A 15,147-nucleotide genomic window follows, 5' to 3' on the forward strand; every position below is an offset into this window, starting at 1 on the left:
TCCCTTCCCCTTCATCCACTCTCCCCTCCATCGCTTTCAGATGTGATTTTACTCCCACTAGTTGTAATTCTAGATTGCGCAGCTCATCTTCCACATCAGAGATGTGTTGCTCTGCCTCCCTGGTGTGAGTCGTTAGCTTATGTAGGTCGTGCCTTAGAAGCGAGACATCCATGCTGATGCCATCCATCTTTTGTTCCATGGAGGCGCGTGAATCTGCAATTGTAGCCATAACATCTTTTAAGGATATTGTGTGCTCCATTTCTACCCCCGTGTCCGATTGAATTTGCTCAGTCTGTGTGTTCATGGCAGATGTGGTGAACTGGTCAATCTTGCTTTGGGTGACCACTTTCTTGAATTTGTCCTTGCCCATGCTAAACACAGTGAGCGGCAGGCTGCCGTAAGTACTCTGTCAACGTGGTGCACTGGGGGATGTCTGGCGGTCTGTGGTTGTGCCTTGCCGCCCAGAAGGGTACTGGCTCTACCAGGTATCTCAGGACCTGGATATCTATGGTACTCTGAACGTCCTCACTCAAAACGTTATTAGAGAGACATGCAGTATTGCTAGTAGTTATTAGGGTTTTCCCTCTGCTGAAGGGTTAATTTGTTCAGGCACAAGGGAGGTTGCCGCCTGCTCGCTCAGTGTGTGCTGCTTGTGTTAGTGGCGCCTGTATAAATAGATATGCGTGGTGGTCCCTCCATGTAGAAGGAGTTGGAGATGTGCAGTCTTATTTGAGGTTACAGGGACGCGATTGAGTGGTTGTCCCAATTTTCTTTACCTCCTCTCTTACTTGGTATATTTTCGGTTTGATTCACCCCAGATGGCAGGATATTTAAGCAGGATATTGTGGCGGCCGCAGGGAGCTCCAAAGACTCACATCTACATCGCTTCACTCGCTGGCCACACTCCCCCCACATGATGGCATTCTTGAAAAGTACATGAGCTCTGTATAAAGAAATATGAATTAACAAAAAATAGTGGATGAATGTGAATAAAGGAATTTGCACCAGAGATGTGTCTTAAAAGTTTAATTAAAATAAAGAAAAGCTGTGTAACCTAGTCGAGTGAACTCTGCGACAACTTTATTACACAATTGTTATACTGCACATTCTACTGTAACGCACAGCGATGAAGTGTGGTAGTTACCGAGAAGAAAATACCAGAACTAATCGCTAATGCCGAAGTCTTTCCGATACATAAACAAAATCCTGGATACATTGGGTTGAAATCGACAAACGTTCATAGTAACGATCGATGAACATAGGGGAGTAATTTGTTGACTTACCTTTACTTTGCTGAACAGATGAGCCGATTCAGGAACCAGAGGAACAAGTATCCGGTTAACAGGTAACTCGATGACGATATACCTTGTAGATCTCCCAGATGTTCTCAAGGTAAATCTCAAAGTGTTTATAAAGCATTACAGAAGTCGGTGTATATGTGAATGGATGACATGTTCATAGACACCCACTCTGCCTCCATCCCAATGGTTCCCATCTGCCATATGTATCCACCCTGACGCCTTTCCAGCGCACAGGCATAGGCCTACTCGTACAGCATATAGGGCAAAAGGGCCAGGCTTGTAACACAAACATGCTTGTGTGCGTCTTTGCTTTTTATTGAAAGTGGCATATTCTTTTAGGCCATGAATGCCAGTTTGATGAGTTAGTCCATTATGTGGGTAGTAGTAGTAGTAAACACTGTTGCTGAATATATATATTTTTAACAAGCTCAATTTGCATCACCTTATCAAAATACTCACCTGGGTAATATTCAAACACTGCCCGAGAAAGGAGGATGGATGGGACGAGGTGAGCGCAAAAGGCAATGAACACTGCTCATTGGGCAAAAACATCGCTTGATTGCAGGGACAGGGTCTTGAAGAGGAGAGTATGGCGAAACTGTACGGCATGGCCATGTGGACAAAATAAATGCATGCGCCCTGGAAGGAAGCTACCACCGATTGCAAGAGAGCACGCTAGACAAGATGTAGGTCCACAATACACAAACCTGATAGCCCACAAAGGGGGCAATTAGTGAGCTAAAGAGGGCTAGTTCCAGACACAGGGTCTGAGGAGACCATGTGGGCAATGGGCACCCTGTGGAAGATCCCTTTGAATTTGCATGGTGTTGGACAACTTGAGCGGTCACACCCTCCCAGCCCCCTTGGGAGCGCACGGTCACAGGTGTGAAATCCCATGGACACTGGAAGGTGGGTGGATGGATGGGCATGAGGCGAGCCCGAAAAGGCCGTAACAATGCCGAAGGGAAACAAACTTTTGTTGATTGCAGGGGCTGAGACTTGAAGAGGGGAGTCTGGAGAGACAGGGTCTGGGAGGCTATTTGGACAATGGGCACCGTGCGGAAGATCCCTTTGAAGTGTACATGGTGTTCGACAACTTGAGCGGTCCCAACCCACCCAGCCCACTTGGGAGCACATGGTCATAGGTGTGAAATGCCATTGATACAGGAAGGGGGATGGATGGGGACAATAAGTGCACCACCAGGGCTGGACTGGCCTACAGGGTTCTGTGGATATTTCCTGGTATGCCTCTGCACTCTGCCTATTTTGTATTTTATTTTCACATTATATCACAGGAAAAGGGTTGAGCTAGCTCAAAATGTGTAATATGGGACCACTTCACAAATTATTTCCAGTGCCTCCATTCGTTCCCAGTCCACCCCTGACACCAACCGTTCCTTCATGACGCTTAACGATGGAGTGTGTTCTTGACTCACTGAAAAAAAATCAAGAACTATCCGTATTTACTCAGTAGTATTTTATGTAATAGGGTGATGTTGGTGGCACCAACAAACTACAAATTGTATACCTGAGGTTGAAGTACAGTATGAGAAAATCCCTTGTACTGTCCGCTGTCACTGGGGAATTTCTCACGAATGGCTCGAACGACACAGGCGGGTATTACTTGTTGAATGCAGTATCCAAGCCTCCCATGAAGCCACCACGTAAACGAACGATAGGCCACCAGCCTGTACCATCAGTGAAAGAAAAACATACATATTTTAATTGAATGAATCTGTTAAGTGTACCACCCAACTTCAAAAAGTGCATACGAAATTCAATGGCATAGTTGGCCTTAGAAAAATGAAGGCAGGAACCCTTACAGCACAAGTCACAATGATATGCCAAAAGAAATAATAACACCACACACCAGATGTTTGATGTACCATCTGCCTTGCTTGGATCCTAGTGATATAGGTGGACATGTATTGCTTTTGGGAGAATATACTGATGCAAGGGATTAGGGCTTTGGTGGGTGTTCTGGAATGTCATTGCATTGGGTCAAATGAGTATCAGCAAGAAAGCAACTTGGGGGGGCATATAAGTTAGGACAAAGTAGGAGAAAAACATGACATTCTAATGGTCTCAGTAGTCAAAATGACATCACATCTAGAGTATACTTACTCGTTACTTGGATTGCGTTGCGCGAAGTTCATGCATAAGCACCATCATAATCCTCAATACGGACCTTGTGAGGCAGGCTGCCCTGAAGTCATGCAGCTCGGTAACGCAAATCGATGGTTTGTCTTCTTCGGCTATGTAGCCCGAGCATCCAGAGTTTTCTTGGCAGCAGCAGTTCTCCACCTCGGTTGGCATGAGCTCGCAACAATTGCAGGTACACCAGGTTACAATGTCTCCTATGCGACTCGGCTGCGGCTCATGCTCGGGTGATGGATCTTGTAAACTATCGCCAGATTCCCCACCGTTTCTGCAGCCTTCTGTTTCCCCAAGTTCCTCCTCTGAATACTCAGACTCGTACTCTTAGGGCTGTATTGTTGACATTGTACGACAAAGATTTAACCAAAACTAAACTAATGAGTGAAATCAGTTCTGCTACTGTAACAGTTTGCAGGGACTTCATACTAGGAAGATAGCTGAACCGAGCGGAAACTAGCCACGGGTCATCTAAACTAAATACAGTGAAACTATTGACAAAGAAACTACAATGTTGTCTGATCAGAAAGTGTCTGTTTATTCTTCTTGAGGAAAGCGGCATCATGCAATTTCCCTGGAGACACATCAATAACTTGTGCACACAGAACGTTGAAACGAGACGTGCATTGTTGTTGTGGAAATGGCCGAGCACGTCTAGTGGTGTCAACATCAGGGGCGGGTAATATGATTTATTGCCACGAGCGCACTTGAACTTAGGGCGATGCACCAACGGATAAGATTAGCACAGGATGGCCGCACCCAACACGTGGTTTTCGCATGTGTAAAAGTGAGGAAAACTAAGGTAAGATGCATAGGAATTTTTTTTTTAGGATCGATCCCAGTATACTTAACAGGACAATCGCGAGCGATCGGGACCATAATATTTTTTAGCGCACTTCCCCTTTAAGCATGTAAGCGTCTCGCGACCATTAGACTGGCACATGCAGAGGCTTTGCAAATATCTAACGTGAAATATCCTGTTGAGAGAGTTGCCCTTAAAGTCTTCAGCATTCGTACCGGTAGCCGCTGCACCAGTCAAAATAACTGGTTTCTGGGACAGCTACCAAAAATAATCTTCATGGTAATTGTTGAAACAACGGCGCTCACAGGGGCATATGATAAAAAAAAAACATTGACTTAACACAAACATGAACTATGCGGCACTGCATAAGGAATGTGTCCCGATACCAGCCAAAGCATACACACCTGATTTTGGAGTTACAAACATAATCAGGGAATACATGGGCCTGGTGTCTGTCACTGGAAAACAAGTGTGACACATCAGTTTCAATCACACGCAATGAGTATGCTCTCGGATATAGCCTACTGGCCTTCAATCCAAGACCCGACAACGCATCAGTGGGTCATTTCAACCTCCTCAGGAGCAGAAACCTACGCGCTGAAATAAAGTTTAAAAGAAACCTAACTGCTACACACTCATTAGTGTGGAGAGTTTTTGATAGCGTTCTTGAAATCAATGTGCAAAGAAACATACTCTGATATTTAAAGGATTTCTGTGTAACCATAAACACGCTCAGAAAACAGTTCACGGCGTATATGCCAGCAATGCATGCCCAGAAGCCCATCCATAAATCGCCCGGTTAGCATGTTGTGAACACTGATCCGCATGATGGGGGTGGAACAAATTGGATAGCTCTGTGGCTGGAGGGAGATGTGTTAACGGTGTATGACAGTTTGGCGCACTTCCCGCAGCACCCCATATACGCCACAGTTTTAACAGACTATGTGAAAAGCATTGCAAAGTATTTTCGTTATATCACTGTACCAGTTCTAGACTCTAAAGCCATGACCTGTGGTCAACATTGTATTTATCAGTCAAAAGGCAGAATAGAGATTGCGGTCGGCTGTTATGAAAATTTATTCTAGCAATCCAATGCAAAATAATCAAATGGTAACCAGATTTGTTAAGACATTACATAACGTGCATAGATCACAGAATGTTTACAGTGTGTAAAAAATATAAATGTGCTTCATCTATACAGTGATATACAATATGAATAAAATTACTTTAGAAATCAAAAAGCATCATGCATTAATAAAATAAATGAAACGTAATAAAGAACCAGATGGTTTTATTAATTGAAAACACAATTTATTAATAAAGATAAAGGACATATTTAATACCCAGAGAAAAAGTGTTATAGGTGTATGAACAATTCAACAGAGAAATAAAATCAAACCTATACAGAAAGCAAACCTACAGACCCAACGGGGTGTGCCCATTAATCAGACAGCCAGCTCTCAGACAGGAAGGGTGCATCTCTGGTGTAGCCTAGGCACTTCGGGGGTCTGAGTGTCGCGGGCATTGTGGATTTGCACGGGGCTCCTTAAACCGGCTGTTATTCCACACCTCTTCAGGGATGGTGCAACGGGTTCTGCTCATAGGGCTATTTAGAGTGCTGTGTGGCTGGCGAGGAGTAGCTAAGGCACAAGTTTTTAGCTGCTCCAGAAGGCAATGGTGGGCGACATTACCCACAACGGATGTCGGGATATTTAAATCAGTGACCGCTTGCATGAACTTGTTCCAGCCGATGGGGGCGTTCATTATAGAAGTGGGCTGTTGACTTGTGATGACCCGTTCTAGATCATGCGGGTTTGAACCCATCACCCAGCTTCTGTAAAGAAACTCCCCCCCTATCGGTCCATGAGGCCACATCCTTTCCAAGTTCCAGCTTGTGTAGCAGTAGTTTATAGCGCTAGCTAAGTGTATTCACCACATCAGCCACTACCGGATCAGTTTCTGGTGGAGCCTTTATGCCGCTAGATTAGTCTGGGGGCATGTATAAAGTTAGTTCGTTTTCTTCTGCAGCACTGTGACAGGCATGGTTTAGGTATTTATGTAGAATATCCGTATATAAAGCCGCTTTATCATGCACCCATAAATCAGGTCTATTTAAAACATCCTTAATTTCTGAGTCGAGACGCATAGTAGCAACCTTCCGTTTATCCCAATCCGGTGTGGGTGGTGGGGTTGTCAGACTTTCTAGCTGATGCTTGCCCACCAAATACATTTTATGGGTGTGTTCCATCACTGCCTCCCGAGCAAGCTGGTGATTAGCCATAGAGCTATGCCTATGAGCGATCCTATGAATCCACCGGCCTGCAAGACCGCTTTTCTTTTAGCCTATAGCGATATCTGCTTATTAACCAGTTTCTTGATGACCCCCTTTTTCAATACTTATTTGGCGGTGTGTCAGGGTGTCATGATTCATAGACCCTGGAAACTATGGTGGAAATGGAAGGGCTAACCAAGTAGAACCGAATGCAGTGTTCTAGTCGTGCACGTTGCGTCGCATACATATACGCGTCACTCAGAAGCAACGATGCGTTGCAACCCTCCTTCGGGTTTACCCGCTGTGTTCTCTGTCCGCGTCTCTAGTGGCCCTGCTACCCCTCGCTTTCCTGTTGCTTCATTGCTTTCCTCTTTCTGCTAGCTCTGTTTCACCCACCTTTCTTTCTTGCGGCTCGTTCTGCCTTTGTCAGCTTCCACTTTTCCGCTACTTTGCTCCCCGTTCACTCAGAGCTTTCTTCCGCTCCTTGTCCGCTCGGAGCCTTTAGTCTGTAGGCTTGCTCTGTGATCCAAATACGCGTCTATTGCCCTCAGCGGAGTCTTCCCCGCCTGCTTGGCTTACCTGTACCATTACTTCTGTGCCTTCAGGGAATCGTAGTCCCTACCAACCAACGGCGGTGTTACTCCCTAAGAAGAATTGTCATCAGTGCCTTCTGAGAGTGGAGTATCCTCCCTTATTGCCCTATGACGTTACCTGCATTCAAGATCAGCAGCCTTATAACATCCGAGGGTTTTTCAGCATTGCTTTTCCCTGGTCGTGGGGTGGGCCCCCTGGAGGTCCCACTGCCGAGCAGGCTGCTAGTAGGCAGGGTGGCCTCTGGCGGGGCTCATCCTAAGACTCAACCCAAAAAAGCCGGATCAGGCTTGGGGAGCCAGAAGGGAGATATCCTCTGAAGAATCATCCGAAGCGCTGACAGGTGAGGAGGAAATGGAGGCCAGGTCAGAGGATTTGTTATTGGTTTGTTCATCACGCAATCCTGAGTTTGCAACGCCTTAAGATGGTCAGCCTGGAACAATACCAAGAGCTTGTTAAAGCCATACAAGGTATTACAATCGAACTACAGACTTTAAAGTCTGAAAACAAGGTGTTGAAACCAGATAATGCTGCATTGAGACAACAGTTCCTACAAAGAGAAGAAAACCGGGGAGATCTCCCACCATTATTCTTGTCATGCGGCAAATATGATGGGAATCCCAAGAGACGAAAAGAGTTTATGGACGCCTGTCAGATTTACTTCGCCTTTCGCCCAAAGATGTTTGATCTAGACCGGGCGAAGGTAGGATTCCTTATCTCGAATTTAATGGGCAATTCCCTTGCCTGGGCAACCCCATTGGTTACCAATTCTGACCCATCACTTACTGTTTATGGAACATTCATCCAACAATTCTGGGCCAGATTCGACAGGCCAGAGGTGTTATTTACATCCTATGAAAACCTATTAGACACCAAACAAGGTACATCTGATGTACAGCCTTATGTTACCAACTTTCAGAGGATTGCCCAGGAGACTGGATGGCCAGACTCGGCATGGCAGACTTTATTTAGAAGAGGTTTACAAGATGAGATAAAAGACGAGCTGTCAAGAATCGCCAAACCTGCATCATTTCAAGAACTGACTTCCCTAGCCCTACAAATCGAATTCCGACTCTTTGAACGTCGGGCAGAAAAAAAGACGACCCAGGCCGTTTACTCCACATCTTCCTTCTCCCTGTATGCTGACCACATCAGAAAAGGGCAAACCTCAAACGGAAGAACCTATGCAAATCGGGACTACCAGAGCTCCTCTAACTGCAGTCGAGAGAAAACGTTGAAGACTTAAGTCTGTGCCTGTACTGCGGATCCGACATGCATCTTTTGAGGGATTGTCCTGAGGTGCCTCCTTGGAGGTCGGGAAACGACCTACCCCGTCCGTGAACAGGGACACGGAAGGGGTCTCCAAGACCAATCCCTGTGTTACCAAACTACCCATAGCTGTGGAAGCCTCACATCACCTCATGATTCTCAAGGTGGAAATCGAATGGAAAAAAGGACTATGGTCGAATGCCTGGCCATGCTAGGCTGCGGAGCAGCTGGCAATTTCATGGACGATGAATGGGCAAGGAAGGATGCCATACCGAGAAGAAGAAAACATCTACCAATACCTGTGGAAGGGGTAGGTGGCACCCCCCTGTCTTCAGGTCCCATCAAACAAGAGACTCATGAGTTAACGGTCAGGATGAACACCCACAGAGAAAGAATAGCGTTCGACCTTACAAGGGCGGCCCACTTCCCAGTGATATTGGGAATCCCTTGGCTAAGGAGACATAATCCTTTTATCGACTGGAGCTCTAATACAGTTGAACTCCGCTCATATCTTTGATTTCCATACCTGTCTGTTCCAAGAAACAGAGCAGATTCAAGCAAATGGCACGTTGCCCATCAGGAGTGTGAACTGTATTCCTGTAGCCTGTCAAGAATATTTGGATGTCTTTTTTTTCCAACATCCAACCCAAGCCTCTTCCATCTCACAGACCAGAAGATTGCAGAATTGAATTAATATCGGAAGCAGTAGTCCCGTTCGGAAGAATGTTCCCATTGTCCTTACCCGAGAAGGATGCCTTGAGGGAATATCTAGCCACCAATCTCCAAAACAGTCTCATACAAGAATCAACCTCTTCTGCGGGGGCTTCCCTGTTCTTTATCCCCAAGAATGGGACTACAGAGCTCAGGCTTTGTATTGACTACCGTGGCCTGTACAGTCAGATCATCAGAGACTGCTATCCAATGCCTCTGATCAAAGATATCCTGGAGGCTGTGCAAGATGCAAAATTGTTTACCAAATTGGATCTCAGGGGTGCATATCATTTACTGAGAATACACAAAGGAGATGAGTGGAAAACCACTTTCCGTATACCCCTGGGTCACTGAGTATAAGGTGATGCCTTTTGGTTTAGTTAATGCCCCGGCTCAGTTCCAAAGGTTCATGGATAAGATATTCTCCGATCAATTGTTTATGAAGGTGGTGGTGTATTTGGACGATATTCTGGTGTACTCAAAAACACTTGAACAGCGTTGCAAGGAGGTAAGGGATGTTCTGGAGAGACTCGGGCAACACCATCTATTAGCAAAACCAGAAAAAAAGACAGTTTGAAGCCTCTTCTGTTCCGTACCTGGGCTTTATACTTTCTGAAAACCAACTGACAATGGATCCAAGTAAAGTCATGGCAATCTCTCAGTGGTCCACTCCCACCTCGGTAAAGGACGTACAGCGGTTCTTCGGCCTAGCCAATTTTTACTGGAAATTCATCACCGGCTTTTCCAACATTGTTCTACCCATTGCAGTCCTGTTAAAGAAAGGGGTAAGATAGATTCAACTGGACGACCGAGGCTGATCAAGCATTCAATCAATTAAAAGAAGCATTTACTACCGCTCCGATACTCAGTCAACCTGACCAAACACTGCCCTTTATCATTGAAACCGACGCCTCCCATGCGGCCCTCGGAGCCGCTCTTCTGCAGAAAAAGGAAGACCAGTTGGAACACCCAATTGCCTTCTATTCAAGGACTCTCAACCCTTGTGAAAAGAACTATTCTGTGATCGAAAAAGAACTCCTTGCCATCAGACAAGCTTGTGAGGAGTGGAGACATCTTCTGCAGGGGCTAGGTATCCTTTTCAGGTCCGCACCGACAATAGGTATCTTAGCGTCTTGCAACAAATGGAATGCAAGAATTCCTGCCATGCCAGATGGGCATATTTTTCCCCAATTTGATTTTGAACGTACGTACGTACCTACCTACGTGGGAAAGAAAATAATTTAGCCGACGCCCTTTCTCGAAGCCATGGGGACGAATCAGGAAAGTACTCAGGTCATGAATTCTTGTTGCAGGGGAAAACCTTCATAGGCACCATAAACACCTTGACTTTGAAGAATCGGAAGCGGCTGAGTCAAACTCTAGTGCGGCTTGACTCTCGAGTGTTTGTACACGTGTCACGTGAGGCAAGGCAGGTCCTAGTCTAATCGAGGATTCGTACGAGGAGCCAGGACGCTGCCAGACTGCCGGCACCGCTGTATTCGTTGGATTCGCCATACCCGCCATGCATGCCGTATTGGCTCGACTGGAGGGAATGAAGCGGAGGTAAAGTGGGCCGTGGGCTATGGCCATGGGTGGAATGCAGAACTTGGGAATCTAGGAAAAATCCATGAGCAAACTGTGGCTCTCTAGTTCCCTGTTCCCTATTCCGCGGCTGCAGCAGCCCTGAGGAGCCCTAAGGAGAGAGAGAGTGGGACCCGCAGTACATTGTACAGGAATTCCGGACAGGGGGGGAAAAAGCCGCTAGGAGTCTACTGCCAGCCTATTGTAACGAGCCACGGCACTGTAGGTGGTACTCTGGGTGATAGGAAGGCCATTGTTGAACATCCGATCGTAGGTGAAACCTTGGGCCAGGACTCACCCAGGCTCCCACAATCCTCTGTTTGTCAAAATGGTCACCAGTTCATCCTTGTTAGTCTCCAATAATATGGAGTCTCAGCACAGGGTAGATTGTGACCTTTATCCCAATGTGGACATCATACGTAAAACTATGTTTTCCGACAACATACTGCAACATCCGGAGGAAATGGTCGAGGAAATGGTCGAGGGGCTGGCTGGAGGGGGGGCAGATTTGTCGCCCACTCCTGGGCCTCAGACTGGAACGCCCAACCATGAGTTTGGGCCTGGAGCAGTGTTTGTGGACGCACAGGTTGCTGGTAAAGAAAAGCCTGTGGAGGAGTTTCAGGGGGACTTATTCTGTGCAGCCTCTTCAACGACAATTGACCCAACCGAGTAACGAGTTAACCTTGTCAAATGGGGAACGGCCGGCCAAATCCTGGCCTAATAACCAAGATACTGTAAATCCATTTACTTTTGGTATTGAAAACCGGTCAAACACTTCCAATGCCCAATACCAAAAGGTCTAAACAGGGGTGGAAACCCTGTGGCATCACCACTGCAATGGGCCTAAATAACTCAGTTGTTCACAAGGTTAATCAGCCCCCCCAAGGGTAACCATTGGCCCGAACCATCGGATCTATGTTTCCCTCCCTCGTCCTTTTGTTCATTAGACACCTCGGGGGTAATCTTTAAGGTCAGGGGAAAAAACATGGAGTCATCGACGCTCGAGGGGGGTCCTCACCTCCAAGCAGTCAGCAACTGCGGTGTGGGCCAGGCCCCTAGGCCCCTCAAAGGGGTTACTCCGCAGAAGGCTCCCTTCCCCAGTAAACACTCCAGACGGCTACCTTCTCCCACGGACGAAGACCTTTTGACAGTTTTGGCAACCACACTGGCGGAGGAAGAGCCCAAAAAGGACCCCAACATAGACTCCAAAATGATCACTGCCTTTGCGCTAGTTATGGCGCCCTTTATGAAACTAATTGAATCTCAAAACGACCAACTTCGCGATCACACGACTACAATCGCTATGCTACACTCCAAAATTATCTTTGTAGAAGGATTCATCTCGGCACTCCAAACCAACCTAGATAAAAATGCGGACCAGACAGTACAAATCCTGAAGAGTATCATTGAGCTGATTATCAAGGATAAAGATAAGAAGATCAGAAAGGTTGAGCTCTCAATCAACGGGAGTGGGTGGATTCCATTCGGGTGTGGCAAACTCGGTAGAAGTACCCTTATACATTGACACTACCATCACAAAGGGCCCCGAGACAAGACTCGCTTTCACAAATTTAATGGACAAATCTACAAGCACGGACACGTCCACCCTGGTCGAAAGTGGTACGGAGAAGTTGGGCTGTTTGTCAAAAGATGTAAGCACATCAATGACTGACAGGGCCACTACCTTGTCTCTAGCCCAAGACAAGATACCGGGAGGGCGTGCCCCTAACAACTAAAAAAAATGTTAAACTATTTGACTTGTTCAAAAAAACGGTCTGGCCTAGTCCCATTGGAAGTTGAAAATCTAGTAGTAATCAAAAATGGAGCAAAGAATTATGAAAAATCAAGAACCTTGCCCAAAAATTAAACAGGCTGTGTCAAAATGAATCTGCCGAAAGGCCCCACCCGCTCCCTATCTACAAAAAGATTACCACTACCCCAGAAACCTCGTGCCTCCAGAGAAACCATCAATCTTTGAGAGATCTTTAAAGAATTCAGGTGTGATGTCCACAAAATCTACTGATGTGATGTTGGATGCAATCGACGATGACCCAGGCACTGAGAAAGAGGGATAGTGTGGAAATCTCTCATCCATTTTCCATCAGCCAACCCGAAATCGTCGTGTGGTAAATCCAGCAAGAAACTTTTGGGGAAACCTAAAGTTCACTCTCCGAGGGCAAACTGGGTACCCACTTGGGCACAAGACAAGCAGGCCTCTAAAACTACTAGACCCTCAGATTTTAGGACCTTGGAAAGCAAGAGAATCCTACTGGCCCGTAAGTTCACCGAAAATGAAAAAAAATATCAGTTCTCAAGATCTGCAAAATGGCCCCAGAAGATCAGTGTCCTGGGTTGACAAAACATCAGGGGGGCAATGCTCTGGGCGTTCAATCCAAATCGATGAAAAAGGGTCCGAAAGCAAGGCCGTCAAAGTAAAAAGCTGACTACTATTGGAGAGAATCTTGGGATATGAAGACAATCTCATTTTGAACCGTGCAAATGTCATGAGACTCCTCACTCAGTTGACTCTCTTGCACACCTAAAATCTAAGGATTCATTCTTCACGCTTTCTACCTGGAAGAAGCCCTGCCTGCCAGCGCTCCTGCAGCACTGATCCTGGCTGTATTGCGCCCTGTTCTGGGTCCATGCTGCATGGGTTGTGCCTATTTCAAATGAAGCCCACGAGGAGTCAAGGGCGCGCTGTTGTCGGCTGTTTGGCTGGAGGCTCAATCTGGTGACCTGCTGGTGCTTTTGTTACCTGTGAAATTGGTGCATCTGTGAAATCATCTCTAAATCCTTCGACCCGCTCCATTCGCGTAAATCTAGCAGCATAACACCTGGAGCTGCTAGCAGTTTGACGCGAGCGGGCCCTGTGACTGCATGACCACGTGACATCGGTCACGTGACTTGACACACCCCCAGGAAGTGACACACAAATACAGTGCAGCGCGACCCTTGCGGCGTGAAGCCCGCGAGGAGTCCAGGGCGCACTGTTGTCGGCTGTTCGGCTGGTAGCGGTGGTAAGTACTCTCTGAAGAGTAAGAACTCTTCCACTTGATTCGATTCACATTGGGGCCTGATACAAACAATGGAAAGCCAAAAACCAAGAACCAGGCTACAAGGGAAGTTAGAAGAATCCCCTGCGTATATATCCAAAATCATTGTCCCTCAGACGACATCTGAGGCACTTACTCTTAATGAGTGTAAGGACGAAAAAGAGTCTCCCTTGCACCAGGTGGAAATGAACCATTCGATGCCGCCAAACTATGACTCTGAGATTCTAGATCTTGGTGTCCCGATAACAAATGGTAGCCAAAGAGTCTTACGAGTGGTGCAGAGCAATGTGAGAGCTCAACCAGATCAACCAGGAGATATAAAGAGGACGAAACAAGGTGGACAAGAACCCTTTGTTACACCGTCGCGGCAAGAACGAGCAAAAGCGGCGAAATTACATTGGCAATCTACTTACTCATAAAACCATAAGAGTGATCAAAGCAAAACAGCATCACGCAGAACTGCTCGACTTTTACTCGATATCACTGAAATTGATGCCATAATTGAGTCTCAAGAAAAACGAAATGAACCTTTTGCTGGGGTAAATACTCCGAAGCATCTAAAAAATATCAAGACTTCAACACCAATTATGCGTCCAAGATCGAGCACACTTGGTGACAAAAAGACATTTCACTTGACTAAAGTGATAGATAAGCCCAGGATGGAAGAACCGTATGCCTCCCCGGAAAAGGTTCAACCGGAACAGCAAGAACATGTATCCGAAACCCAACAAAGAATCCCAACAACAATGCTAGATTTGCAAAATACGTTGGTTGCAGTCCTGTCAACTGCAATGATACCGTTTTTGAAGATTCAAGAATATATGGTTGACGCTACTAAAGACCAGGCAACGCTTCTGGCTATGATAACGACGAAACAAACATATGTGGAAACATTTATAAATACCACTCAAGATCGTCTAAATCAAGAAGCCGAAATATCCAGACTATGGCAATCTCGTTTGGCAGAACTCGCAAGAGTCGACGGGGTAGATAAACAGAACCTCTTGGAGACTGTATCAACCCTAACCAAAAAATTGATGGAAGAGAAAACGAAAAAACAGCCGTATTTGTTGGAACGCAAACAATCCGCAACATGCCATACACAAACGGAATCAAGTGAGAAAATAGTAGATAAAGCAGATCAAAATGCTCAACATGAGACCGAATTGATCCCGATGGTCCCAATGAACTTGATTACATCCACACACTCAGTCAATACCGAACCATTGGTGTGTACCCCCCGTTTGATATATTTGATCTTACAAAACGTGGAATTGTAGGACAAGAGCCGACAATTAGACCTAACGGCAAAAACACAACTAGAAGAAATCAAAATGGATCCCGTGCATTTTTGAGGAAAATAAATGTAATACACAAAGTATTACCAGAGGACGCTAAGAAAAATAACAA

The sequence above is a fragment of the Ambystoma mexicanum genome, chromosome 2p (assembly GCF_040938575.1).
Source record: "Ambystoma mexicanum isolate Mex_15411 chromosome 2p, UKY_AmexF1_1, whole genome shotgun sequence".
NCBI classification, from domain to species: domain Eukaryota; kingdom Metazoa; phylum Chordata; class Amphibia; order Caudata; family Ambystomatidae; genus Ambystoma; species Ambystoma mexicanum.